The sequence below is a fragment of the Leuciscus leuciscus genome (assembly GCF_965113295.1).
Source record: "Leuciscus leuciscus genome assembly, chromosome: 1".
Lineage (NCBI taxonomy): Eukaryota > Metazoa > Chordata > Actinopteri > Cypriniformes > Leuciscidae > Leuciscus > Leuciscus leuciscus.
Genome location: NC_138725.1, coordinates 54,107,332 through 54,135,260, shown reverse-complemented (window position 1 = coordinate 54,135,260; position 27,929 = coordinate 54,107,332). Strand labels below are relative to the sequence as shown.

Here is a 27,929-nt window from a genome sequence, read left to right as displayed (position 1 = left end):
ATAAAAACTCAGTCGGGTCACTTTAGACCCATGTTGTGCATCAAAGGGTTAAGATTATTTTATTTTTTATTGCCTGTGTGGGATTAAACACCTTTCAGGCGGACATGAACACCGTGTACCTCAGCCTGATATAGATACTGAGAGAATGAGAAAGAAAAGAGAGAGGCGAGAAAAGAACAGCACATGCAGATCTTTGACCAGCTGTTTTTAGAACGCCCTCCAGTCCCCATTGGTTGTAAGCCCCATTCCTCTCTCTTCTCCTTTCTATCCTCCTTTTCCTCTCTCCTCATGTGCTCATTCACTTGTTTTATCCCTATCACCCTTCACTCTGTTTTACTGTGTATTGTCTTTCCTATAGTTTGGTGAGGAACCATGAAAATACTTTATGTCCACTGCCCTCTTTCCTTGCACCATTAAGTCATGTTTCTTTGCAAAATGTTTGGACATCTTGACCTTTTATTTGCTCTCATTCACATGTGGGTCCTATGGTCCTTTGTTTAATGAATCTGTCTATCATTCATTTGGAGTTCTGTTCTGTTCTCTGCTCTTTTCTTCAAGGTGAAAAATGAATTGAGGATGACCCAAAAAAGTTTGCCTGGAAACTAGGATAAGAACATCTGTTGTCCTACTAGCGACACCATGTGCGGTAAATAGACAGGGTGACATCTGAAGTGTAAGCTCTTCACCGTTCCCCTTCCCTCGTTTATACTGTATGTTCGGGAGAATCCGAAAGGAAAAAGCTGGTTTAACTTAGCTTATATATTTGATTTATTTTAATGAATATTATATTATATTATATTATATTATATTATATTATATTATATTAGGCCTATATACAGTATTTGTTAAAATAAATGTTTACTTATATTTGAATAAAAAATATATATTTACGATAATTAAAAAATTATACACATATACTGTAATAATGTAATTTATTAAATATAACATTATTTTTCATTAAAAATATTTTATATATGGGCACATGCCACCAGTTTAGGTGGGCGTGACTACAGCTAAATCATTTAACCTTTCTCTGCAATCTCTACTTTTCTCACTTTGTCTCAGGCATTCAAGTCTAGCATACACTTCTCGTAAACATTCTTTCCATCTCTCCTTCTCTTGCCTCCATTGCTTCCACTTTCTCTCTTTCTTTACTTGAGCACCCTGTCAGTTCTGATGACCTGGTTCTTGGTAACTGGTCTGGAGTCTCAGATTAGCTCTCCAGTGGAGAGAAAGAGTGAAGGATCATCTCTATAGCTTTGATGTGAATTTCAGCTGGGTCAGATACTCATGACTGCAGTCCCAGAGTAGCCCGTTTTGTATTTGCTGCACAGCAGTACCAAAGGCATAACATTTTAGGAATTTACAAGCTTTGGTTGAGACAGAACATCAGCAACATCAACTTCACACGCTGTCACCAACATGAGGGGCAGGTGGAGATGTGAGAGGGGAGGGTGGGGTTAAAAATGTACACTGAAAAAAAAATTCCATTGGATTTACTCAATTGAATTATGGACACTGGTTCCACATAATTTGTTTGTGTTCACAGTATCCTACACATTCAAATAGTTTCTGTACAATAGTTTTGTGTTAATCACATGTATTTTAATGAAGTAATGTGTACATGCTCCGTTTAAGTTAACCTAACATAATTCAATCATTTTAGCTGAACATTATTCTTTTAATTTAGATTGATGCCTGGATCATGTTAATTCTACACAATCTAATCAAGTTATCTTTACATAATTTTTTTAATCACATTTTTAATGGTTTATGTGGTTACTTAAATGTGTTTTTGTACAAAACAATAAAAAAGCATTAATTTAAACCATTTATTGAACATTCATTCATTTCAATTCAAAATTATGCATGTAAAAACGTACAAAAAGTACTGAATCTGATGTATGCAGTAACATTCTCTATTTTCTAGACTTATCTAATTTACGAAGACCATCAGATTCATATCATAGATAGATAAGAATATAACATCTCATATTTCTGTGAAAACTGAATTTTGCACAATTCAAAGAGAACTTTGTTCTCTCAGACTCTCTTCAACACATTTAATGTGCAGACCTTGTGTAATGTAAACATCAAAACGGTCAGTCCAGCACTGAACAAAATTTTGACGTCTTGAAATGACTATGAAATGACATCTTTTTAGAATCTCTTTGGTGATTAAATATCAACATGACTTAAACTATTGTGTAAAAAAAGAAGAAAAAAACCCTTCCTTTTCTACGCAATATGCATGCATGCCCATTTTAGATCGAAGACGTGAACTCTTCATAAGAAATGTTTTAACAAGATCATGAGTTATATCTCATACCTGCATTCATGAAACTGTGTCTTTATAAACAAATAGAACATTGAAGCACAAATAATTTGATTTCATGAAATAAAAAAAACTGTCCTGACTCCACTTAAAAATTATGCAAGTAAAAAGTACAAGTACTGAATCTGATGGATGCAGTCTCTATTTTCTAGCTAGACATATAATCTCATTTACGAAACCATCAGATTCATATCATAGATATATAAGAAAATAACATCTAAAATTTCTGTGAAAACAAAATTTTGCACAATTCAAAGAGAACTTTGTTCTCTCAGACTCTCTTCAACATTTAATGTGCAGACCTTGTGTAATGTAAACATCAAAACGGTCAGTCCAGCACTGAACAAAATTTTGACGTCTTGAAATGACTATGAAATGACATCTTTTTAGAATCTCTTTGGTGATTAAATATCAACATGACTTAAACTAGTGTGTAAAAAAAGAAGAAAAAAACCCTTCCTTTTCTACGCAATATGCATGCATGCCCATTTTAGATCGAAGATGTGAACTCTTCATAAGAAATGTTTTAACAAGATCATGAACATGAGTTATATCTCATACCTGCATTCATGAAACTGTCTTTATAAACAAATAGAACATTGAAGCACAAATAATTTGATTTCATGAAATAAAAAAAAACTGTCCTCTGACTCCTCTGCACAACTTGAATGTGTAGAACTTGTGCTGAATGTGTAGAAGAAACCTCAAAACTGTAAGTGCCTAAGAAAAGGCAGTACTCAGAGAACTGTTAGTTCATGCATCCTGTGAAAAAGCAGTACATCTCACAGGTGAAGTTTGGATTTGAAGTTTTGGGCCTTGATAGAGAGCTCACCCCCATCCAACTCCATGATGATTTTTTGCAAAATCTCAAAAGTGTAGCGCAACGTTGTGGGGTACTTCAGGTTAAGAGAATAAATTAGACCAAACAACATTGTAGTTGCAAAAGCCACATTCTCAAGGTCCTGAAGCACAATGACACCCTCAAGGACAATTCCCACATCTCGGGGTTCATTCTCAGCAATGTGCTTTATCACGAAGATCCCCATGGTGGTCTTCTCAATGGCACTGTGAAACAGATCCTCATCCATGTCCTGAAGAAAGTATTAAAAGATTAGATGGGTATATAATTAAAACAATAACACGAACCATAAGGGATAAAGCCATAAGGCTTTTAGAGTTTTTACTGGGCAAGTGCATTTTTTATAATTTGCAGTACATAAACACTAATCTAATAGCCTCTGTGCACAAGGGTAGTGATGAACTTTCGCTGTCGCCAGAAGTCGGCATATCTGTTTCCGGTTTACTTGCGCGTCACCCAAAATGTCTATTTTTTGCAGCGAAATTGAAGCTCAAATGGCTGTTAGCGACTTGAAGCAGAGCAAAGTGGCACACAGTAGTGCTCCTTACGTACCCATGTTATCAGGTTAGATCACACTGCACGCGGTTGCAGTCCGTTGATCCGCTCCAGGTGCATACAGGCAAATACAGTATACAGCAGTGCAGCGATCATTTCCGCACCGAGTCTATTTTTGCTGTGCTGGAAATGCTGAATTAAAGTGACAGCGCAAGTTTCGTGGTCAAAATGAACAAAGATTGACCTGAAAATGTGGTAATTTCACCATAAATGCGTTTAATTAAATAAAATGTAGTTATCTCACCATAAATGCATTTAATTATATACTACTATTTTTCAGTCATCTTTTTACTTTTAGAAGACCTGGGTAAAGCAAGTAAAACTACAATTTGCTTCAACAAGGCGACATAATGAACAACACTCGTCTTATTCGTGGAGGTGGAAAAACATTCTTTGTGACATGCAAGATTAATTTTATTAAAATTTAAATGCAAAAGAAAAGGCTGTTTTTGTCAATTTTAAGTTAAATATTTGACCACTTGCTTGAGCAACTTAATATAAGTAATGCATGGAATAATAGCCCTACGTTGTTTAAATTGTGTTTAAACCATAGACTGTAAAAAAATATGGTTCTTCTTTTTGCCGCGTTCATTTCATCAGTTTTGCCGTGTTTATTTCATCAGTTTTGCCGAGCTGAGGCGCGCTCATTTCGTCAGGTGGAAAGCACTAACTGCTAATGGGGGTGTTTTCAGAGTACCCTTGTTCCACTGTAACAGTCTGTCTTCAAACCCCCCCCCCCCTTGTTTTCACCTTTTTTGGATTAGCCCAACCCAAGAGAGAGCGATAACTATAGAAGGTTTGATGCTGAATATTATTGATTTAATTGTGAGAGCGTTTTAGTCAGTCCTCTTCTAACATGTCAACAACAAAGAAATCGACAGTGTGGCAGCATTTTGTTAAAATTGATAACAGGAAAAAGGTCGAATGCAAAGTTTGCAAGCAACAGTTTTCCACAGCTCGACGACAAACATGACATATATCATCTAAAAGTGGTAAGCTCACTTGTCTGCGTTAGCTTGCCCTGTCTGTTTTGAGTAGGCTATATGAACATATCAGAATTTGCATATTTCAATGTTTTAGTGTTATAACCTAACTTTTTTATTTTTTATTTGGAGCCTTAATGCGCAATTGCGCTGTGCTGTTGGTTGTGTTAGTTTTGAGCCTAGGATGCTTTATTTTTCAGTTATGCACTTTATTTCGTTTCTGCTCTTGATCTGGTTTGTTTAATAAATATTCTTTTTTTATTAAAGTGGACGTGCCTTTTGTGTTTATTAAGAGTAAAAGCTTTAAGTTAATAGTCTATTCGTGTCTCAGCTGCGAAGCTGAGCTCATGTTCAGCCTCGCTCGGTGCGAGGACATGCACAGTGAAATGATAGTGTCTGACAGTTATAACTTATTATTATAACGTATGACAAAAATAATTGTCTAAATTATGTTGCATATTCCTCAACAGTTCTTGTGATGATATCACTAGTTGACAACATAGTACTATTTTCGGAAATCATAAGCTATGATATTGCGCAGGTGCACGTGATGCAACGCTGTCAGAGCCGACAGACTCGAGTGTCAGACTCATTTCAGTGCAAAATAATTTGGTCAAAAACGATTTAATATACTGCAAATAGCCTACTAGTTTTTTATGTTTATTTATAATTCATTTAGGCGGACAACAAGGCTACCAAGTACTGCGCACAGTGCGCATCTAATTAAGTTAACGTTTTTTTTTGCGTCATTTTTAGTCGATTTTTGGTCGAAAATTTCAGGACTTCAGTCGACCAAGATTTTCTTTGGTTGAGTACAGCCCTACAATCAAGGGAGAAACATGAAGAAACTTAGCCTATATATGTGCCGTTCGCATAAGGGTCTTTCCCTGACATTAATGCTTGGATAAGACACGTCTCCTTCCATTAATAATAATAATTTGTAGGGCGGTGGCTGAGATATAAACCTACTAACGTCCTCCGTTGCCATGATTTTTGGAATGACTGATCGCGAGAGGAAAAAAATAAGTTTTAGTTGCTTAACATCGGTTAATGGAAACGCCGTCATTTTGCAATAGTTATTTATCGATATTTAGAAGAAAAAAAAAGTTTTGCTCAAATCTGTAATGGAAAGGCGCATACAGACGGTAGCTAGCCTATAGCTAATATGAAAACGCAAAGCAGCTTATTTTCATTTGAAGCACTGAGCTGAGGACAGCGACACAAGAGCCACACAGGTATGGCTACTTAGTCGCTGTCCTCAGTGCCACAGAAAAGCGCTGAAACGGACATGAAGGGGAACCCATTTCTTTTGGCCCATCTAGTTTTCTGGAGGCCTACAATCAAAATCCGCCGCAAGTGAGTCACGTGATTCGACTGATCACCCTAACGAAAAAAGTATTGCAATTTGTTTCACCAATATTATTAATTAAACAAATTCAAGTACACGGATATTTTGAAAAACAAATTTCCATGACTTTTCCAAAACTTTCTGAGTTTATTCATTTTCCAAAACTTTTCCAGGCCTGGAAATTGCCATTTTAAAATTCCATGACTTTTCCAGGTTTTTCATGACCGTACGAACCCTGTTTATTTATCCATTACCCAAAAGCCAGTATTAGTTTTCCTCCACTGTTCATAGCATACCTGCCAACCTAGAAATTATTTTTTGCGTACGGGGGGGGGGGGGGTGGTTGAGGACGACGGCGACGTTAAAACTAGAACAAACAAGTTCAGTCTATGCAGCTATAACCACTTACCACATACTCCTGCATAAGATCTTTAGGGTCCTCATTAAGATAGATGCAGAGTCCTCTGATGGCAAGTTCTCGTGATGCATCAATGTCATCCTTAAAAAGAAGTCAGAGCAGAAATGGAAAAAGGTCAGCTATAGACACTACTCAACACTAACAAAAAAAGCTAAATGGGTCTCATTCACTAAGAATTTTATAGAAAATTTTAATGAAATATTTCTGCCTCATCTCTAACATTTGATATCAGCCTGATCTGTTTGACATAGGGTGTTGCATTGATCTGTAAACTACAATGAGTGTCAGGATGCAAGAATCAATTGTTTCATCTCAAATAGTGTCATAGTGCACAACAACAGTCACTGCAACGTGTAGACTTGACATGTTTCATGTCTACTACATGACAAGAATTCATAGTCAAAATCATAATCAGACACAGTGACTATAGTAGACAAAAACATTGCGAACCCAGCACACGAAAAAAAACACCTTTAACTATCTGTTGTTCTTACTTGGATTACAGCTGACATCATTTCTTTCAGCATTCTGCCTTGCTGTCCTGGACGCCTTTCAAAAACCTTCAGGAAATTTGCATAGTGAAGGTCAAGCTGAGATAGAAATTTTGACTGTAGAGGAATGGTCGTGATTCTTTTAAACTCTGTATTCACCTGAAAGTAGAAAATTAACATGAAAGCAGTTTCAACAATAAGCTATGCCTCATTACAATAAATATTCACCAAGTAGTAAACATTAGGGCTGGGCAAAAAAATAGATTTTTCGATTAATCATTTTTTTAAATGTGGTCGATTCAAAATCGATTCTCAAACGCCACGAATCTATTTTTTTTCCACATTTATTTATCTATTACCCAAAAGCCAGTATTAGTTTTCCTCCACTGTTTATAGGCTTGCAAACTCCATTTTATAGCTAATGCTGTGAGATTTTGTTTGTTTTATCTTAATCATAAAATAACCTCAACTAGTGCTGCACATTTAATCATATCGCAATCGCGATGTCAAGCCTATGCAATTATATGACGTGAATGTCCTGTGTGAATCAAAATCGAATCGAATTGATAGCTTGCGAATCGAAATCAAATCGAATTGTAAAATCTGAATCGATACCCAGCCCTAGTAAACACCCGTCACAAACCTCAGTCACATCAAAGAGAGCTGGCCATCTTGTTAGGAAGTCGCTGATCATAGGAGCACAACGAAGAACTTCACGTCTTCTTAGTGCAAATGTTCGCTGCATTTTAGTCTTAATAGTCTCTCTGTTGTTTCTTGTTTTAACATCAGAAAGGAGCTCTACTCTGGCAGTCTCTAGCGTTTGGTCATTCTCTCCAATGGGGTAGGACGGGCAGTAGTCCACTTCACCTCTCCTGGGTTTCTTGACATTGTAGGCAGGACTTTGTTTTCCATCTGGCTTGTTTTTTAACTCATTTACAGTAACTTCAGGACAACCAATTTTTCGGAGATGTGTGCGATAGTTCGATAGTTTGTATTTCAGACTCACTTTCCAGCCTCCATAGCCAGTGTCTGAGCCCCTCTCTGCTAAACATGGATGCCTCTTCGTGAGTGCATCTGCGACTTGTTCAAACTCCCTGTCTGTGACATAGAGTTTGTATTGAACAATTTTTTGGATCAACCCCTCGAGTATGTCAGACTTGAGTTTAATATCAGGGATAAGCAGTGTTCCTTTTTCTCTAAAGATACCATTGGCCTGTTCAAGTTTATATTCTGCATCATAGGAGAAATGTGGAATGCTAAATGTATCAGGCCAAGATGATCGTGTGGTGGACTCTGGAGAGGAGAGGATGATAGTAGTGGAAGAACAGGATGAGGGAAGTTCAGCATGTCCTGGAGCAGAATTTGAAGTGTTCATTGTGCCAGACAGAGGTGTGAGGGAGTCAGTCAGGTGTATAATCTTGATTGTGTCTTTGTTTTTTATTTCATTAACTGAAGTTAAGTTCATAAACTGGTCCTCAAAAAGTGTGTCCATGAACTGCAGGCGAAAGGCACTTTGAAGTTTACACTGACTCCTTACCACATCCTCCAGTTCAGTCAATGTCTCAGGCAAGCCAGTTGGAAAAACAACTCTCTGGCAGCTGTCCTTGCCTAAAATTACTCTTAGTACAGATGTCGTCATTGTCCAATGTCTTTGTCTGTATAAAGAGAAAAACAAACAAATGGTGAACACAAAATAATTGTGGGCAAACCAAAAAAAATCATGTTGATGGTGAAACAAGTTTGGCTACAGTATTCTTTTCAACATTTTTTATATATAGGAACTAAAGGAAACAGAATCATAAAACAAGGGTCCACATAACAGAACATAAACCTGACAATAAGCTTGTTGGGCTTTTGTTTGTCTAACAGTTCCGATCCTTGAATCTGACTATTTCACCAGTATCAGCACTGCTTGTTCTATACAAGCAGTTAGTTTTAGTTAGTACAGGTTACATCTGCGTTTGGCACGTGAGCAGCACGTATTTTTTTCAGCGTGCATGTTAATCAATGAGTGCATTCAGAGCGCGAGCAGGAGTCACGTTTGCTGCTGTAGTGATGTAGTTGCAGTCGGTGTGAACCGGCCGTTAGGCTATTAATAGTTACATTAACTGAAACTAATTTGTTTAAAAAGTAGGCTATTGCCGGTAACAAGGCAGGTTTGCATAAACTCAACACGTATCCTGATTCCTACCGCATTTATCTTATTTTTTAGTCTAACGAGCATCTGGTTTGGCAATGCAGAAACGGACTGTCGTGCTTAGTTTTTTCTTCATACAATTAATATGAATTAGAAACTATCTAAAAAAAAAAAAACGACAAGAACATGTTCAATTAACAGTTTGATGACAAATTGATGAAATTGGCCTCACTTTCTGTCACTGTGAGAATGTGCTTTTTTTCCCGAACGATATTCTTTTGCTCCTTGATTTTCGAATGGCATTTTTGGCAGAAATGTATATCCCTATTTATCATCCATTGTCTCACAATATATAAATATATATATATATATATATACACATTTCTTTAGTTTTTAAATATATTTTTAGGTTTCGATTTCTTACCTTTACCACAGACAAATCTCTTCAGTGTTACCATCTGCACACGTCCAACCAAATAGTCAGCCAAGGGGTATTCATCAGTTAATTCACTGACTTCTACAAGACTAAGTGCTTGTGTAGGGGACTGACTTAGCTCGTAAGCTCTGTAATGTTCTCGATACCACCCACACAGCTCTTTCAAAATAAAGAACAACTTCTGATGCAAAACACAAATTTGTTCAATTTGACCAAATTCAGGTAATCCGCCTTCAGATCCATGAACTACAATCATTCCTGTCCTGTAGTTGATACCCTTGCTCCAAACGTTTTTTGTGATATGGATTTCAGAAAGATGAGGATATCTTTGCCTTACAACCTGAGCTATTTCGTCCTTCAAAATATGCACTGGGACTGCAGATGCGCTTGACACATCTAGCTCTGACTTATCAAGACTTGGCAATGTCAGCTGGTACCCAATCATTAGCTGATGTTTTGTAGCCAGGGAGAGTGGGACATTTTTAAAACAACTGGTATGTCTAATGACTCGTTTAAAGAAGCTGTGCTTTGCTTCAAACCTGATTGTCCAATATCCCACAAGAGGACCAAACAGCCTGATTATTTGCGGGTAATGCTCCAAGTAGTGGTGTTTGGGCAGCAATCTCTCTTCAGAAAATAACTCTTTATATCTTTGTCTGTGCTCCGATATTTTACATTCTAGGTATGCAATGGACTCGTCATTGTGAACTGGGGCAACAACGAGTTCTACAATATCTTTCAATTCCAAGAGAATCTGCCATGCAGGCTCATGTTCAGGAATCTGAGGACCAATTATAAATGGAAGCAAACGTAACAAGCTCCAGTTCTCATGAGCATTACCTCCTATTGTTTTTCTGCTTGAGAGATGTTGAGGCAAAACATGTGGCTTATTAGTCTTATCAGTCCACTTGTATGGGAAATCTAAAATTGATTTGTTGATTTCATTTAAAGTAATGTACTTCTTTGATATTATCAATGTGAGACACTTTGCAAGCTCAACAGGTACAATACCCTCAAAAATATCATGGGCAATGTCTGGAGGGTATCCAGTTAGAACATCAAAATGTGAAAGTGCTTTAGTTAGAGGGCAAGCTTTTTTCACTCCAAAACAACTAGTACTATTATCTTCAGCTGACCTCACGTGAGCAATGTGGAGATCTTTTGTTCTGAGGCTGAAAGCACCTGTTCTTACCTCTTTTGACTGAATGTCTAGTTTGCTTGCAGTACAAAATCGACAAATATAATGCCCTGAAAAACTTTCATTAAAGCCTGCTAAAGCATGAGCTCCTAAATTGTCTGCAGCAACAGTGATAACTGTACCCTTCAGTGATTTACCTAGCTGTGGTATAAAAATTCCATTTTCTTCCAAGGATTTGAGGTCTTTTAGGAGTGGTTCTAACACTGTGTTATAGCCATATGTTTTGACATCATCAGTTTTACATAGTAGGGCCAAGTATATGGAGGACAATGATGAATTGGACCCAGGAGGTAGGTTACTCAGCACCCAATAGACTGCACAAAGCTTGTGTTTTTTGCGGGATGTCCCCAGGGGGTTGCAGAGCTCAAAATCATCAATATATAAACCCACAAACAGTCTTAAGTCCTGTCCTGACAAGAAGCTATTTTGCTTAAAATGAAGACCATCTCTAAAAGACCGATACAGACCTTCTGCCTCAGTTTCTTGTGTTTTCAGATCCTGTGATATGTTGTCTAAAATATCTTTCCTATTTAAAAGAACTTGTAGGGAATCAAGAATAGGAATGTACTGAAAAGTCTTTTTGTTTTTAGCATCCAGGATATATTCAACTGGATCAACTACATTAAAGTTAGCCTTATAATACTGCCTACGCTGATAAGCAGAACTAAGGGAGCCACCTTTTTGTATAGCTTTGTGTATAGGGTTAACTGTGCACAGTGTAGTAGCTATTTCTTTCAGGACAGATTTCTCAACTTGAAGATTATGCTTCTGAAAAGCATCACAAAGAACATCTGTATTAAGAGGAATTGATAAAGTGCTATTTAGATTGTAAAGCTCTTGTAAAAATTCATCAATTTGTGAACTTGGTACATGGGACAAATGTTCAAGCTTTAACAACGCTGCTGCAAAATTGTGTTTGATTATATTTGGTAGGTCCTTTGTGGAACAGACATCAGAAGCAGTCTCTATATCATGACATGCCTCTACCTCATCATCCTCTTCAACATCTGATTCCTGTGAAACTACTTTGGTAGTTACTATCCCAGGTTTAAAATCTTTAAGTGAAAAAGAATTATGTTTTCTGTTTTTATGAGATTTAAACGTACCACAGATGTTTGTTTTAAAGTTACAATGTAAAAACATGCACGTTATCAATTCATTTTTTTTCAAATGTGCATTAATATGAGCCCAATAATCTTTCTCGGAGTACAGGTCTCCACAATTACATATATGGCAATTAAATATGCTATTTTTAGACTGTCTCTGCCTAGTTTGAGTCACATGGAATCTATTCAAATGAATCTTAAGAGCATTCCACGTTCTAAACGAGCATGGGCAGTTTAAATATACACATGGAAAACAACTATTACGTCCAAAATGTCTATGTTTCAGCCTATAATGCTGCAATAGTTTCAACCTACTTGTTACAACTACTGAACAGGCCTTGCAAGTCCACATGTACAGCAAATGTTACTGAAAAGAGAAATACAAACAATTAGTCATGAATAAAAACAATAATAAAATTATATAATCATAAGATATGACAAAAATATATTAAACTACGTGAGTGTATTATTGACCGTTTGCAAAGACCCGCCCCCCTTAGTTACTGTCCGACAAGCTAACTTACGCCGTTCTCACGCCACACCATGTTCTCACGCAGTGAAAAATACATCGCGGCACGCTGACAGACAGGGCAGACCAGGTTACTTTTCGGTTACGTTTGATATTAAACATATTAAACAAAGTCTCACCTTTCAAATTTGGTCACTTTTTAAATAAATTTAAACAATAAATACCGTTTTGTGGCTCTTTAATGTGTCGTGACAGATCGCTGTAGAGCATCAGTTAAAGCTGCTCGTGAACCGATCATCTCTTCCTTCTAGTTAATTTAGAGCCTCAAATAAACATGAACAAACATAATGAATGTTGTTTTAACCACGGAAAGGCGTCAGTACACTCCGTTTTACAAGTTCAAATCCTCCCATGTTAATCTACTAGCTGCTAACTCTCCTGACTGCTTTGTCGGACAAAATGGCGGATGGCGAAGTATGATTGGTCAGATCACCTGTCAATCAAGCTCCCTGCGAAGGGTCAATTCAGCAATTCTTGAATAAATCTCTGGACAGTAATTTTATAAAATCTTCACATGTTAATAATAAAATACAAATTACTACATGTATACTTATGAAATACATTAAAGAAAAACAATTTAAGTTATATTGATGTAGTGCAATATGCCCATGGAGTCACAGTGCGCATTGAAAAGTATGAAAAATACACATCCTAGTGTATATCTATCCAGCAGTTTACAGATTATTTGTTTCTTTACAGTTTTAAATTCCAGTTATTCTGCCAATTAGAGTATTAGTGCTAGTATGATGGACTGAAAATCTGAACGAGGCCTAACAGACACCGGTAGCAGTGACGACATCGTTTAGAAACCGCATTAACACTTCAGCAAGACGAAGTAATTTTATGCAGATCCACAGCCCTTTATATACAGATCAAGCATTATAATGGGATTATATCATATCAGAGAGAGTTTTACCGTGCTGACTGTCGTAACGTGAACCGTATGAGGCACGCTGGAATGCTGCAGATGAACGGAGAATGATTGGCAGCCACAGCAGACGGAAGACAAGTTTCCGTGAACTTTAATTTTAGGATGTAAATATTCTTCTGTCCCTCACATTAATCTATAGCTTTCGATAACTTTGAATATAGTGGGACGAACTTTTATGGAGTCGGTCAGGCGGAAAACCTCGTAGTTTTCTATGCAGGACAAACCCTGACCAAGCGGCTAACGTTACAACACTCGACGAAATAAACAGTCGACATGATTTAAAAAGTGTGGGATTATCTTAAAAAACTATTTATTGTATTTAAAGTTAGATGGACAGATATTTTCAGAATTTAATATTAAATTTGTAATGATATTCTTACCTCATAAAGTCAATCCCCTCAGATGTCCTTCTCCAGACCAACGGTCCTGTCGTGTATTGCGCGTGCGCGTGCGCGGCCACTCTAGTCCAAATACTCCCGCGCACACGAATATTTAAAAATAAATAAAAACCTCAAAAGAGACAAAAAAATATATATATATGCGGGGAATTTTTTTTCCTTCCTTTCTTCAATAAAAGCCAAATTGACTTTGTGGGCAGCATTTCAACATAAGTCTAAAAATATGCTTTTTTCCCCAGCACTGAAATGACACATACCCAGAAACCCGCATTTGCTAAATTTTCAGATTGAGAACGCATGGAAGCCAAATCGTCTTGTTTGCATCATATAAAAATTATAAAATAAAATAGAATAAGCTGAAACAAACATGTACCTCTCTTTTTTTAATGCAGTTTCAGAAATACACTGATGCAATATTTACATGTTGCAACAACTGAATTAGGTTAATTATACATGATGAAATTAAGTGCCAAAATACAACACAATTGTGTTGTATTAGCTCATTTTAATTAAATGAATGGAACAGCAGTAAAATCATTTTGAGTGAACACCATCTGTTTGATGGTAAATTGAGTCTTAATTGATTTGAACATATTATTGCAACATGATCATATCACTTTTTGATGACTGTGTTGAATTTCATTTGGAGTTTATGCAATGTAATTATGTTTGCATCTCAAACATAAATGTATTAAGTAGATTGTAAGTGTATTATTTTAGTATTCTCAATTAAGCTGCTTTCCTTTTTTTTCAGTGTAGGAGAGAGAAAGCTGATATAAGTGACAAAACTGAAAAGGAAAGGAAGGAAAAGACACAAAAGATGATGTTATTTGAGAAAGGGAAGGAAAGGAGGTCTGCCAGGGGAAGGGGGGGATGGGTATCACACTGTAGAGAGAGGTGATATGTGTATGTGTATGTGTATGTGTGTGTGTGTGTGGGGGGGGGGGGGGGGGGATGTGGACTCCATGATGATGACTGTGGGGTGCAGGCCGCTTCTAGCTGAGCATCAAAGCTAATGCCGAGGGATCTCTGATACTCAAAAAGTCAACAGAATGTATGTGTGTGCTTGTGTGTGTGTGTGTGTGCATGCTTGGGTTAGCACTGCAAATCACTGTCTAAACCTTCTAAAGATGCATTTGTTTCAGAACTCTAAATAAAAGCTAGCATTTAATCCAAAACGGTTGGAAATTGCAGCCCATTTCCTCAGATGTTTTCCTACTATTCACAACTCCTCTTTCCTTTATCTATATAGTTAAAGGTTCATCATGACATGTATTTTTTTTATTGTAATATGTTCCTTGAGGTTCACTTATAATATTAAAGCTAAATATGTCATTTTTCGCTGCCAGAGGTCGCATTTTCAAAACAATAACAAAGGCGAAGCTTGATGACGCTTTGAATGAGAGTGGAACGATGGGAGATGTTGTTTTCACCATCCAGAGATATATGGTATAATTCACGAATCATGTTCACGGATGAGGTAATAAATTAGTTTTTGTATTACCTGTACGTTTGATCACACTATTTTATGTCATCATATGAATTAGCTGCAAGGAACATGAAATGATATGCTATATTAGCCTGTTACTGATATGTGACTATTTGTCAAATGATTTGGTGGGTTAATGCTGCGCAGTTTTAAAACAATCGTACTAAAAGTAAATTTGAACAAAACCACAGTATTTGCAAGTAATGGCTAAATATTTTTTGTGCAAAACATACTGTATTTAATTTCACTGCCATAGACTTGGTCACCAGACTTGATAAGCATTATAACTCAGTGTGTACAATATATATTTGCTTACCTGTCTATTAAAACACATGCGAGAGCGGTGTCTCATCCAAGTTTGTCACAAAGCTCTCTCCATCCTGAAAACACCACGCCAATATTGATCCTTGTTTTATTTCTGTTTTTCCCAAAGCCTGCTTGCCTTAGTTGATCTATGTTTACTTTTTTGGGGGGGGTTTGCTGTACTCGCAATCAATAATCCTGAACCGTGATGACTGAACGACACAACAACGACGTGCGAGATATTGTATCATAGAAATATATACACAGAACCTCATTAGTGCCTTACGTATAGCGGCCCATTGAAACGGCCGCTAATGAGGATCCTATGTATATATATTTATGGTTTCTACAAGCAGAAACCGAGGATAGCGTGGATATTACGTCATTAGCCGCGTTTCCACTGTCGGGCCAGGGCCGGGCCAGGGCTTTAAACAGGCCGTGCCGGGCTAATAGCCTCGGGCTAATAGCACCGGGCCTGCGTTTCCACTATCGGGCCAGAAGCTCCACAGCGCTTCACTAAAACACGCCCGTAACACGCCTCTCTGGAACAACGTCACACTAACCCATTCACCAACAAATGGAAGTTTTATCAGAAAACTAATCAGAAATCACTGGAAACAGCGTTGAAAACAAACGTTTGCTGCCATTTTTGTTGTTTATTTGAATATTTAAAACCCAAGCATCGATGTTTTACCACAGGTTTACAATAAAAAGTGATACATTGATCATAATGAATTAATTTATGTCAAAATTGCACATTAGTCACTCAGAAATAAATTACCGTTAGGTCTATTTCACAAAAGAAAGAGGACACACTTACTTCTTCAGTCGCGTCTGTTACTGTTTATCTGGTAGTTACAGGACATATTTACATCACATTTAGAAAGAATGATAATTTCTACAAATATATGCCACCAAAAATACGACCTGAGGAGCTTTAGCACTCTCTCGACTCCCATACAGATATTTTCCGTCAGAGAAACAGAGGAAGCTCCCGAAAAAAAAGTTGCTTTATTCTATGATAGTCTGGTATAATGAGACGAGACGTAGGCTACTGACAGATAAAATAAAAACATGATTGTGATAGCCTTTATGATTAGTCTGATTTCTTCAAGCGTTCACGGTGTTTTTTTACTATGCGTATCTTCAAGCGTTTACTATGTTTACTATGGTTATGGTTAGCGCGCATAGTCTTTTGCATCACAAACACAAGGCATTCAAACATGAACGCGAGTTAAATTATTTTAAAAGTCTTTAATGCTGACAGAATCATCCGGCGCTGCCGTCTCCCGACTCAGGTGAACTCCGCCTCTGTTCGTAACCACTCCTCTAGCCCGAGCTGGCCCGCTCTGGCCCAAGGTATTCGACGGGCCAGAAATCCTGGCCGTTGGCCCCGAGTAAGCCCCGATCAAGCCCCGGAAGTGACAGTGGAAACGCGACTGGCCCTGGCACGCACTAGCACGGCCCGGCCCTGGCCCGACAGTGGAAACGCGGCTATTGATAGGCGACAATGACAAGGGCATTCATTGTCCTTTTGTTGACCGACATAAGTGCGTGGAGTATGTCAGAAACTGAATATGCAACTGAACATCCAGTGTAGACAAATGTCAGCCGTTAAGTGACTGAACACCACTGGGCGGGGCCTATGGTGCGATGATGTATAGATATTTGTTAATGTCTTGCTCTGGCATATGCATACATATTTGCCGTGACGCCACAGATCCCGCAGTATCAAAACGAGTCATTTCTGGAGCTTGATTAAATAAATGCTTTATGATCAGGAGGATGTTTTAAGCTATGAAACTTACAGGATGTTTTAATGGTACAAAGATCTCTTACAGTCAAAAGATCAAGGCAAATATGATTTCTCATGTCATGACCTCTTTAAATCCATGAAGGAATTTAGGGGTCAGTTGTCTCATTTTAAGAAAACAAACCCAGCCAAACCAGTTCAGCTTCTACAATTACTATATGAATATTAGAGCTGTCAATTTATATGAACAAAAAAGTCAATCAACAAAATATAAATCCAAAAACACAATTAATAATGTGTCATGACCCATTTGCAAAACTGCTATACAATTTTCCTACCATCTGAGAAATTCAGAAAATGGCTCAAATGTCCGTTCGCACAATTTTGGATTCAAATACCCCTGGATGGAGTAAAAAGACACATTTTAAAACACTTTTAAACTGTAAGCACGTGTCTTAAAAAACACTGTCCTCAAGGCACAAGACACTGAAAAACCGTGAGACATAAAGCAATTGTCAAAGATGGCCATTTTCATGTATCCATAGATTAACAATTTATAAAAACATAGGAGTACAAGAATGTGTCCTGTGCAAATGGCCTCTAATTGTGAAAATTTCACTTGTAAATTCTTTTGCTGTAGACTGTATGCCAATCAGAGATGTACTCAGTAATATGCAAATTAAACAAATACTATGTTGCCTTCTAAAGACAATTACCCCGGTTTCACAGACAAAGCTTAAAGGTCCCATGACATGCTACTTTTTGTAGGCTTTAATATAGGCCTTAGTGGTCCCTAGTACTGTATCTGAAATCTCTTTCCAAAAATTCAGCCTCGGTGCAGAATTATAGCCACTACAAGCCAGTCCCAGAATGAGCTTCCTTCAGACGGGCCGTTTCGGTGTCTGTAGCTTTAAATACTAATGAGGAGGAGAAAGGCGGCGCAAGGTGGAGGGTGGGTGTGGCCTTGACCATCTTGCGCAACGGTAACGTGGCGTGCATGTTTACGTTGGATATAGCAATGGCACGAAGACACGCAGTCTTTCAAGCATTTCAGTTTGACCCAGAATCTGATCCAGATGGAGAAGCAACGGATGAAGAAGATGCAACTCAGCGGCTCCAGCAGGACGTTTCCGAATGGTTAGTTTAAAATATTATGTCTGGATACGGTACTTTATTCGGATGGTTTACAGTTAATTATCATGTAGCTAACGCGAACCTACTGTTGCCTTTTCATGAGAGATCTGTAACGTCTGTATTTATCTTATTACAATTACATCAAGCTCTGCGATCTTGAAATGCGGATATCGCGCGCGCCATATAACCAACAGGAAAACGGTTATCCAAATAACAAAGACGTGTACAACACTCGCGTTACAGTGTGTGTATTCACACACATAAACTGCATAGCTGCATAGCTAATGTTACAGCCACATTCTACGTGTAAAATCTAGGTAACCATAAACAGTAAAGCAACACACTTAGCCTATATATCATTAGTTGACTTACTTGTCCGAGGTGTGTAAGTTAGCTGAGCCAAAGAGAGTGATCCAGACTTTAGTTTCAGACGTTCAGCAAGCCCAGCTCTGTATTGACCCTTCGGTGTTCATTTGTACATCCAATTATTGAGCAATTGTTATGCTTCGCTCGCTCAAAAGCCATGATATCTCTCGTGTACAAACTAAAATCGCGCGCGCGCGTTCCTACTTCCTAGCGCATTTTCTCATGGGCGGAAAATATTCTCTGGGCGGGCAAAGCAGAGACAGGGGAGGTAACATTTCCTCCTTATGACGTCATAAGGAGGAGATTCAAGATCAGCGCGTATAGAGACAGAGCGCAACGCGTCATAAGCTGAAGACCACGCCCACCAAGGGGGAAAACAAAGCAACTGTCTCCATTGACTTTGCATTGCGAGAGGCTGCCTCCTTGTCATTTCTTGCTTCTAAGAAAAGACAGAATAATGCCTAAAAGCTGCTATGTGACAAGGTGTACAGCAAACAAGCTAAGAAACCCAGAAATAAGTTTTCATAAGCTGTCGACCCCAAAAAACGAGCGTTTGAGGACATAAAAGTGGATACAGGCTGGAACGAATGGGTAAATTGTGGGATCCTGACACTCAGTATGCACTAAAAATACACCACGTGTGCAGTAAGTTAAACATTTGGTCACTGGTGAGCCAAATATCCAAATGTCAGTTTTATATATTATATTTCTGTAAGATAAACTATCCTGTGTTGCCGATTACAGTCTCCTCCAGCGGACGTAGTTCTCAGAGTAATGAGACACGTGACGCTCTGTCTCAACTGCCTGTGTCCACTTTTATGTCCTAAACACTCGTTTTTTTGGGGTCGAGAGCTAATAAAAACTTATTTCTGGGTTTTTTAGCTTCTTTGCTGTACACCTTGTCACACAGCAGTTTTTAGGCATTTTTCTGTCTTTTGTTAGAAGCAAGAAATGACAAGGAGGCAGCCTCTCGCAATGCAAAGTCAATGGAGACAGTTGGTTTGTTTTCCCCCTGGGTGTGGGCGTGGCCTAAATACGCTCTGTCTCTATTCTCAAAGGCAGAGTAAGATAGCAAAAGCTCGATTTACACCGATTGAAATTTTTTGAAACTTGGGGACCATATACAGGCTAGGGGAACTCATATTAATGTTAAAAAACCTCAGAAAGTGAAAATTTCATGTCATGGGACCTTTAAGCTAGTCCCAGACTAAAATGCATGTTTGAGCTGTTTTAAAGCAATTTGCACTGGCAAATCTTAAAATACGTCAGTGGCATTGTTTTATCTCAAGTCTCAATGTACACCAGTTTGACTGAATTTAATCGATTGACAGCACTAACGATTATATGAATTTGCTGGTATTCATAAAGACTAGGTGTACCACTACAGTAATGTTTCACACACATACGATGCATATGAAAAACTGCATGCAAGCTAAATCAAGTTGAACAAGCTAATAAATTATAAATGATCAGTTTTAACCAGCTAGTTCATCAGAAGCTGGTTTTAGCTGGATTTGTACAAGGAAAATGGCTGTAACATTTACTGAGCATCTAATTTCTGAAGCTGTTACACCTAACCTGGAACGATCCAAAACACACAGCACCCATTCACCAATCCAGCATCATTATTTATGCCAAGGCACATGCACACACAGACAGAGCACCTGCTGGGAACGGTACGAACAGAGCTCTTCTGGCGACGTACTCCAGCACACACCTCACCAGCAGGATTATTGAGATTAATAACTGGTGATTATTAAGATGAATACACCGATTATGTCTGTTGTGCCTTATGCTGCCACTGTCGTTAATTAAGGCCACATCGTTAGCACACCAACGGCAGATATTAACCCCATACCCATCCATCCCCATCACCGAGGGCAACGGTAACCATGGAGTGCTTGCTACACCTCACTGTGGTTTTGGTATAAAGGATTTGGTTATTAGGATACAGTACAAACATTAAGGGCTCTTTAACCACAGCAAAGTAACATTCATATATTGTTCAGTAGCTTCACTGCCGAAAAAAACTGCTTTAACCGGCCTAAGATGGTTAGGTTAGTCTGGTCTGTTTTGATGGTTTTAGACAGGTTGAGGGCCTGCTAAACCTAATAAATACCAGTTAGGAAAGGTTGGGAGACCATTTGGACCCGATTAACACCAGCTTGGCCTGGGAGACAAGGTAGACCATCTTAAACAAGCTCCAAGACTCCATATAGCAACTTCCTTAACTATTAATAAGCAATAAATATGAAGGAGTTTACTGAGGCAAAAGTCGTAGTTTATAGTGAATATGTGTTCCCCAAACTAAAGTGTGACCAAACATTTTGGATAAGTTTTAGTTATTTTATATTTATAGGTATATTTCCTCATATATTGTTGGTCATTTATATATAGAACAGCTTACACCAGCCTAGGATGGCCCATTTAGTTTACACCAGAAATATATTGTTCAATTTGAAAATACATTTCATTTAAACCTTCAAGTGAAAAAATTAATATTACAAAGTGTACTTAAAGTGGCAATAAAATACATTTCAAGTCTTAAAATACATCTTAGGTAAAGGCGACATTTATTTGTAGGTCTTTATGAGAAAATATGATATATTTATATTGTGCAAAACATACTGTAAAACATTTACCCCAAATGTATTTGAAGACTGGACTTTGTAAGGATATTTGTAATAAATTTTTTCACTTGCATATTTAAATTCAAATTGAAGGCTTAGATTGCTGCTTGATATAACCATCTGATAGGCCTCAACTGTAACCATGGAAACTCAGACTAATAATGCACAGCTCATGAGGCTGCTGGTAAACTTTTTTGAAACTATTACACCCACCTGCAGCAGGCCAGTAAAAAAAAGATGAGATGGGGCGGAGTCTGATGAAAAATCCAAGCTCTCCCTCTCACAGAAAAAACACACAAAAAAAACAAAAAAACAAAAATCTGGCCTACTCCTCCACTGAGTTGAACTGAGCTGATTGACACCCCCTACACACACTCACACACACAAATACATCAAATACATACACACACGAACCCTCTTCAGCTCTGTCTTTAACTGTGTGGGCAACGGCATTGATTTTCTCTTGAGCTGAAGGGATGACATCACTGTTGGAGGGGAGCAGCATGTGGGCGGCTCTTCTGCATGCCTGTCTTTAGTCGAGCAGACGATGATAGGACAATGGCCACCGAGGGGTCGGTGACAGGCGAGGAAAAATGTCAATATCCTTGGTCTATGATAGCAGCAGCAAGAGAGAAAAAGAGCTGTGAAAGGGGTCACTCATTGTTTTTCAACCATTAACGCATACACGCACACATACCGTGAGTGAGAAGGGCTGCATAGTGACACTTTCTTCATAGGGAAGACGACTTCAGATATCTAATGAGCCGCATGAAGGGTGGAGATGAGAAGAGAGGAGGACTGCAGGAGAATGCTCCCAATTATCTTTAATAATCCCTCTGTAATCTTTCACACTGAATGGAAATTGTGCGGAAGGGAAAAGCATGGGAAGATAAAGATTACAATTAAAGTAAAAATCACATTTTTTCCATGCAGTAATCTGCCATCGTTGGGCAATGAGCTTTATGTTTTTTCTATGGTCATTCATCTCTAAGAAGCTGAAAGGACTAAAAAGGGAGAATGAAACAATGAGGACAAAGGAGAGGACAGATACTGAGCTATACATATAGTTACTGAGTTGATGTTTTCTGTAGACATCCTGCTGAAAAGACCATCTTAAACCTGGTTTATGCTGGTTAGTGCTGGTCCGACATGTGGCAGAAGGATGATACTGGTTGACCAAAGATGTCTTCCTTGGATATGCTAGTGGAGAAACATATCTGATTAGGACCAACACAGTTAACACTTTATTTCGATAGTCCACTTTAGACACTACTGATATGTAACTTTGCAACTACAGTACATGTCAACGAACACTTATTATTTAGAGTATTAGTAGACTGTCTGTTTAATATTGACATGTAGTTGCAAGGTTACTTATCGTTAGTAGAATGTCTAAAGTGGACTATCGAATTAAAATGTAACCCTGGTAAAGTCTGGTCATGTTAGGGGCCAGCTAAACATGCTAAATACTAATTTGGCTGGGTGGGAGACTAGTTAGACCATCTTAAACAAGTTCCATATGGCCAAAAAAATATATTTTAAGATATATTTTTTTATATATTTGAAAATATACAAAAAAGGTCAAGATATTCATATTACAAATTTATTTTTCAATATTTTTATATAAATATATTTGATAATTTTTCGTTACTTATAATTGCTCATATATTTATGTAATATAAATATCTAAAAATATTTAGAAGTGTAAATGCCTTGCTTAGTTACGATAGTTAGGAAGCATAACAAATTGGGGACCTAACTAACACCAACACACAATGATCATGTTAGCAATTAATATATTTTTAAGCCGTCTATAGACCTTCACTTTGAACTGAATTGAACTCGTGGCTTGTTCTGAATTAAATGAGTATAACTGAGAGAAAGGGGGAGGAAAAAGTAAAGAGATGAATAGTGAGGAGTTTCAGCAGAGAGAAATTGTCCCACTTTTAACCAGCAGTAAAACCCACGCAGTACATCTTTACAATCCAGCACTTACTTAGAGAGACGGATGAGAGAAGACTAAGGGGAAGGTGCATAAAGGCCCCAATGGCTTGAACATAGAAAGAAAACATTGCTGTAGGGAGAGTTTGCTGGAATTAACTTCACATCTCAACACCAACTGAATTCATTAATAAAATACCTAATCTCTCAAAAACAGTTTCATTTTTTTCCACATCCAAAACTAATATCATTGTGTGTGTGTGTGTGTGTGTGTGTGTGTGTGTGTGTGTGTGTGTGTGTGTGTGTGTGTGTGTGTGTGTGTGTGTGTGTGTGTGTGTGTGTGTGTGTGTGTGTGTGTGTGTGTGTGTGTGTGTGTGTGTGTGTGTGTGTGTGTGTTATCAACTATGGGCATGCACTTTTGGTGCCGTGTGTAAACACTTGCACTCTCTCTTGTTAGTAATCGGAAGTAGCAGTAGTCGAAGTAATGTTAGACTAAGCTGGCAGACTCTTTTACCAAGCTAAGGCTAATTTCACAGGTAACATTTCATAAATACACACAACGAAGTTTTTAAAGCATTTAGCTTAATTGGAAATCCTGTACAATAAAAATACTGCATTCAAAAATTATTACAACATTTTCCCTTATTGTTCTTTTATTCCTCCATTCATCACATTTCATAGTATTTCCACTCAACCATTAGTACAGTAGAAGAAGAAAAACTTTACTGGGTCAAAATTGTTAGTTGTGGTGGAAAGGATTGACTGATAGATATTGATCAAATATTTTTTTATCAAACAAGGCAGACAGGCAGGATCAAATAATTTTCACAAAATAAATATTGAAGTGGTTTATTTTTATTTCACCTTGTTTAGATCAGTTTATAAATGATAAAATATGAATTTCCATAAAAAAATATTGCAAGGCTGAAATTGTGGATCTGAGACAAAAGAAAAAGAAATAATATAAGACATTTGACAAATAGCTAAAATAAATGCATGTTTAAGTTTAAGACAGTTTTAATGTTACCTTCATAAGAAACCTGTTATTTTATTTGAATAAAAATCCACCAAAGAAGTGCATGTAGTTGAAAAAAACGCCCACATACATGTGATTGTACCCAAGCAGCCTCAGTTCTCAGGCAGTGTCTATGGAAACCGAATATCCACTGACATGAACAGAGAGAAAAGACTAGGAAATGGAGAACACAAGAGATGGAGGTTCATCGACTGATGGCGAATGGGAAAGCCTAGTGCGTGGGCTGACCGGGGGTTTCTGCCGCACAAGCACTCATAAATTTGCTGTTTTCCCTCCCTACCAATCCCTCTCTCTTTCTCTCTCTCTCTCTCTCTCCTTCTCTCTCTCTTCTCTTCATCCCTGACCCCCTTCTTTTAAGCATAATGATAATTGCATGCTTTATGAGGAACTGAAGCAGGAGGGCAATGCATAGCTCATCTACACGTCACGAGATAGGATGGGTACAACGACCCCTCTCCACCATTACAGTGATTAAATAAGACGGACTCTGTCCCTACATCAGCGATGCAGATCATAGTCTTCCTCAGCTCTTGAAACTGGAAGGTCAACTCAGACCTTCAGACTCAACTTTGCTAGTGATAGACGCTTAATTCATGACATTAATGTCGGTATCATTTTATGAAGTCCTCATGAAGTCTCTGAGATATACACACAAGCATGGCTGTTCTCTGTTTCTCACTAGGAGTTAAGGGAGTTAAGAGTTAGGGGACTCTTGTCCATCTTTTGATTATATTATTTGATTAATAACTATTGGTAAAATATGTTTACAACCGTTTCCCGCATACAACATGAATTGCACCAGCCAAATAGGAAACATAGGGCCAGATATACTAAACAGCAAATTAGCGCGAGACTGCAGCCTCATAAATGCGCAGATGGGAGTGGAAAGTTCTGCGGTCGATCTACTGACAATGTGCAAATTAAAGAACACAGACCCATCATCTCATTTCCATTTTGACTAACACAATCTACCAAGAGCAAATTTAGCGTAGGGTCACAAACAAGCAGAGACAATGATAATCAGGTGCGGGTAATCTACTAACAACACAGGTGCAGCAAACTAAAAATAGTGTAAAATTTAGGAGAAATAGGAGAAAATTCTCGCCATTCTAACACGTGCTCTCTGTTCTCGGCAGCGCCTCCTCAGCAGCAACGATCACATTCATGTCAAGCGCTAAATGGGTTAAGATATGCTTTTTTAGGTGTTAAATAATGGTGCAAATACCAGTAAATTGACTACCGCAAATCTTAGTAAATAGCGTTGCATTATTTATTCAAACATTCTCCTCCCGTAAATTTTGTGTCTGAAAGGGAAACTCTTACAAATGCATATGCAAAAAGTTCAGCCTAAAAAATAACCCTGTTCATGCCTTTTCAGCGCTAATTTTTCACTGTGTGTGTCTTTAGTAAATACTAACATTAGTTTTTTAACACGATATGAGTGTTTATGCCGGTACAAGCTGTTAGTAAATCTGGGCCATATTTTTATAATACTGTATTTATTGATTTATTTTTGTAAAGAAACCGTCTTTAATGAGTCTGATTTACTCTGAACACAATAACTTGAATAAAACAAATTTTCAGCGCATGCAGCAATTGCACTTTAAGTGGCATGCAATTCCACATGCAAAAAATGGCAAAACAATTTAATGAATTTAGCCGTTTGTCATTATACATCATCATTTGTGTATGTGAAAGACATTATAAGCTGAAGCAGAAAAGATGAAAATATTGTAAAATGGTCAATATCAGGTCCTGATATTAAAGATACGTAATTTGATACTTGAACAATATCATATATGTATTTTGACACATAAAGAACCTAAAGTGCATAACATTTCATACATGAACAGGACATTTGTACTGTTTACAGTATCTTATTCTCTGTTTTACCTCAAGGAAACCACCTTTTCCCTTTCATTCTATGTTTGTAATCTTTGTTCGGTTTTTCCTTCTACTCCGTCCTGCTCTTCCCTTTCATCTTCACCCTCTCTCTCTCTCTCTCTCTCTCTCTCTCTCTCTCTCTCTCTCTCTCTCTCTCTCTCTCTCTCTCTCTCTCTCTCTCCTCTCCCACCCCTGCTCCAGCTAATTGCCGCAGAGCTCACTGATAGAAATCAATGTGCAATGTTTGATTGTGAGCCAAAGCACAGGAAGGTGAAGCAGAGCAATGAACATCACAAATACACAAACATACAAACTCAGCACTTGCATATCTGATGCTCGGTTGATTAAGAGGTGTCGAACACAACCATTGTGCATTTGTTGGGTTTCTCACAGAACCCCTGAATCAATCTGACCATAACGCCATTAGCTATATTTGAGCTTGCTTATTATTCATTTATTGCATTAAAGTCAACCTCAAATGGCTTCGAGCAGCATAAAATCCAATAACTGACAAATCCAACAGAGTAAAAGATGCTGCTACTGCTATAAAATCTATTAGCAAACATTTTCAGCCTTTTTACATTGAGACAAAACTTAAAGAGATAGTTTATCCCAAAAAATATAATTATGTCATCATTGACTCACCATCATGTTGTTCCAAGCCTGTATGACTTTCTTCTGTGAAACACACAACATATATATTTTTGACTCTGTATTTTTATTAGGTAATGAATGTGGGGTCCAATGTATGGACAAAAACAGAAAATCTTTTAGTGAGTAACAGAATGACAGAATTAAATTTTTTGGGTGAACTATCACTTTATGGGTGAAATTGATTCTAATCCTTTAGTATAATAAAATGCCGTGACACAGGAGGGCTTCAGCAAACTTCCAAGGGCCCAATTATTCAAATGAACACATTATTACTAACCCTTTAAAACGGCATCATTAAATTAAGTTAATTCAAATTAAAACTAAAACTAATAACTATGATTTCTGATTATTTCCCTGCTTCTTTATCATAATTATTGTAGGAAAACTGGAGGACATGTCTTACCTTACTGTATATGGCCTTATAAGATTGTTTTGGACATTGAAGGGCTTTTGAGTCAAAATGGTTGGGACCACTGGCTTAATTTATCTTTCTGTAATTGAGCACAATTCAAAAGGTGCTATGTATTCTGACAAAATAATATTTTTTGTGAATCACAATTATTTCATTATATTATAGTAGATTTTTTACCAGTGGGCGATTCTTTTTCAAGGACTGTCAAAAAGCAAGACATTTTCCCCCTCTCTGTTACCTTTCACATGCACAGTCGCTCAGGTTTGGGTGCACATTCTTGTGGTGCCACCAGCCAAGCAGAATAGTTCTTTTTCAGTTCTCAAGTGATTAGTCACATGACATTTTACAACTCTAATTGTATATCCACTCGCTTCAAGACACAACTGTTTTGCAGATTTTAAATCATGTATTTTCAGCTCCAGCCATGCAGCCAGTGAGATGACTGCGAATGCTAACGGATAGCTTTTTGCCCAGGTATTATAGAATGGTTTAACAGTCATTTTGATTGCAATTCCGTTTGATGACACTAGTGGCACAGAAATTACAGACTTCACCTCAAAGTATTCTTATCAAATGCATTATTCTATTTTCTTAAAGCAAAAG

At 37.7% G+C, this 27,929-nt stretch overlaps 1 protein-coding gene across 1 annotated transcript in view; it reads left to right on the top strand.

The window, feature by feature from the left end:
• The window catches only part of cacng2a (calcium channel, voltage-dependent, gamma subunit 2a), a 104,789-nt gene that overhangs the window by 38,275 nt on the left and 38,585 nt on the right, over positions 1 to 27,929 (top strand). The window lies entirely within an intron of this gene.